This window comes from Sorex araneus, chromosome X (assembly GCF_027595985.1).
Source record: "Sorex araneus isolate mSorAra2 chromosome X, mSorAra2.pri, whole genome shotgun sequence".
In the NCBI taxonomy this organism is placed as follows: Eukaryota; Metazoa; Chordata; class Mammalia; order Eulipotyphla; family Soricidae; genus Sorex; species Sorex araneus.
Genome location: NC_073313.1, coordinates 85,091,328 through 85,094,870, shown reverse-complemented (window position 1 = coordinate 85,094,870; position 3,543 = coordinate 85,091,328).

Below are 3,543 nucleotides of genomic sequence, written 5' to 3'. Positions count from 1 at the left end.
GGATATTAGTCTTATTATATATATGTATATACATGGTAGTAAATAATATCTCACAAATGAACGCAGTCATTCTATACCTGTCTCTCTCCTTCACACTCATTTCACTCAACATGATACTCTCCATTTTCATTTATCAGAAAATTTCATGACTTCATTCTTCCTAACAGCTGCATAGTATTTTGTTGTGTAGATATACCATAGTTTCTTCTTTTAAATTTTTTTTTAATTTTATTGAATTACCATGATATAGTTACAAGCTTTCATGTCTGGGTTACAATATCACAATGATCAAACACCCATCCCTCCACCAGTACAAATTCCCCACCAGCAATATCTCGGGAAAGAGGAGGTATACCATAGTTTCTTTATCCAATCATCTGTTCTCGGGCACTTGTGTTGTTTCCAGATTCTGGCTATTGTAAATAGTGTTGCGAAGAACATGGAAGTGCAGATGACATTTCTGTTTTGTGTGTTTGGGTCCCCATGGCATACCCCCAGAAGTGTAGTGCTGGGCTAAATGGGAACTTAATTTCTAGTTTTTTGAGAAATACCCATACCGTTTTTCAAAAAGGCTAGATCAATAGGCATTCCCACCAACAATGATGGAAAGTCCCTTTCTCCCGCATCCTCCAGTATTCTATATACCATAGATAAGAGAGAGCATACTGTGTTTGTCTGTTGAATAACATTGGGTTGTCCTTGCTGCTCACACAGGGAGCTTAAGGCTTATTAAGTCACTCCCACAACAGTGCAACTGAAGGCACACCCAGTTCCATCAATGTATCACTGCCATCCCATTGTTCATTGATTTGCTCAATCAGGGGGCCAGTAATGTTCCCATTCGTCCTAGCCCTGAGATTTTATTTCTTTACTCGTCCTTCCCAACTGTGCCACATTGGAGGCTCTTTCATAGTCAGGGGAATGAGACCCATAATTGTCACTGTTTTTGGCATATCGGATACACCACAGGGAGCTTGCCAGGCTCTGCTGTGTAGGTACGATACTCTCGATAGCTTGCTGGGTTCTCTAAGAGGGAGAACTAGAAAATACGAGGTCGATTCCAGGAGCTTTGTCTTATAGTCTCTGAATTTTGGCCGTTGATAGGATTACACAGCTGTCGGAGGCAGTTTGTGGGTGTGACTCCCTAGCTACTGGAAAATGGGAGATCTGAGTGGAGAAGGCCGAGTCTTGATCTGAGAAGGCTTGGAGATCTCAGCCCGGTTCCCACACACCTGGGTTCCTACCGGTTACTTCATACGTGAGGCTGGCTCGTCCAAGCATGTCAGCACCTTGAGCATGCCTGTGGCTGGGTTCTGGAGGTCTTTGGCTGCCGGGGCTCTGCTTGAGGAGGGGAGGGAAACTCAACCCACCCCCATCCAAGGGGCCCTGTTGAAGACAGCCAGGTGCTGGGGCAGGAGACTCCGCCACCCAATTTGATCAGGAACTAATAATTCTATATTGCTTTTCTCTTTCCTTTATATGATTTGCATGGTTTATATAGACACAACATCCTTTTTATATAGACACAAGAAGACAATTAATGATATGTAATAAGGGAGTTAATTGATTCCAAAATGATATTTACACCTGGGCATCCATATTTTTATGACTTAACTCTCAGTTGCCCTTAATTCCTAGCACTCCAAGAGCAGAATCCTGACTAGGGACTGGATGGACCCAGGACAAGCTGTGAGCTACCCTGGCATAGAAATGGGGCAGTCCAAGAGCCATAATACTCAACTATAAGTTAAGAGCATGATCATGGACAAACTCTGTCATGACCCAAAAAGAGGTAACTGAATAAGGACCCTGCTGGTATTAGAATACACTAAACTGACCTTAGGACTGTGGTCTGGAATATATAGTAAGATGTCCCCAGGAAGAGCCAAACTTTAAGCTTAATGTATCTCTTACTATGCTCATACAAAATTACATTGCCAGAAATATTATAAGAAGTAAATTTGCTAAAACTGTTTAAATGGATTACTAGCTGAGGAAAGGAGAAAGCAATACATCTTGGATGGAATCCCACCCTTGAGTGGGATCTCCTAGTAATTCTGACTAATCTTCTTAGGTAAGATTTTGTCCTTGAGTTAATTTCCTGCAGGAGTGGCCTTTACCTCTCTTTGTTGTTATGTTAATGTGCAATCCCACCTTTGTATCCCCACCCTACATGATTCCTTTATAACTATGCTGTAAGGGGCTGGCAGGGAGACTTGTAACTGGCAGGGAAACTTGTAGCTCATAGAGAGACTTGTAAGAGGTAGATTAGACTCTGGAAAGAAAATGCTGAAGACTACTAGATGCTGAGGACTAGATATTGAGAGTGAGAAGGTTGACAACAAGACGTTGAAGATGAAGAGAAGAACTAAGACTTTGGAGACTTTGAGGTCTGTGAGGAGACTAGGATGATGGAACTCTGATGACCGGGACTATGGCCAAAATGACAGCTATGACTGCGCTGTAAAGGGAGAGATCAGATGACGCTGGGGATGAGAGAGAAATAAATCGACTACCAACCAACCTGAGGCACGGTTTCTGTTCCTCCATCTATCGCCTGTCCTCTGCCCATCGTCCGGCCTAGAGAGGCAGCTCTTGGCTACTGAACCCTCTAGTCCTGCATATCCATCTTGTTCAAGTCCACTGTTTTCCTTCTTTTTTATTGAAAACTTATATTTGTCTTCTTCTGGCTTCCTTCACTCAATATGATATCTTCCAGTTTCAACCACATTACAGCAAATTGCATGAGTTCATCATTCCTTGAAGCTGCATAGTATTCCATTGTCAACACTGTTTCTATTTGTTTGGGGGGCTACTGGGTTTCTGCTTCATATTTCTTGTTTTTAACTCTACTACCAACAAAAGCAGATAGAGCTTGACAACTTGATTTATCTGCTTGAACTTATGTAAACCTGATTGTCTCTCTGATATTTAAATTTTATCTTAAATTTACCAAAATATTTGACAATTTAATGGACTGTAATTATAATTCTAAATAAAATTAAAATTTACTTGAATGGTATCACTGGATATAATCTCCAGTTACTTATCAGACCATGTTCAAAGGACTTTTGACCATGTGTTGAATACAAATATATCTAGAAAAAGATGAACAGTAACCTCATGAGGATATTAAAACATCTAAAATAAGTTCAACTAATTTTTAGCATCGATGGAATAGTTTCCCAGTGAACTACTATAAGGGAAATAAAATTAATTTGAGTATTTATTCATGAAGAGCATGAAATACAGTCCCTATTATGCTTTTAGATGACTGTAAACCTCAGTTTGTTATAAGCATTATTTTTTAATTTTTCCTGTAAACACGTGACTTAGAAAGTTGTTCAGGATGCATTTGGTACAGGCAGTCAGTATTCAAATACCAATGCCACCACCAGTGTGACCTTCCCTCTACCATTGTTATCATTTTCCCAAACAATCTCCAGGCCTTCCCTTCTATCACTTTTTTTTTTTTTTGCTTTTTTTTTTTTTTTTGGGTCACACCTGGCGGTGCACAGGGGTTACTCCTGGCTCTGCACTCAG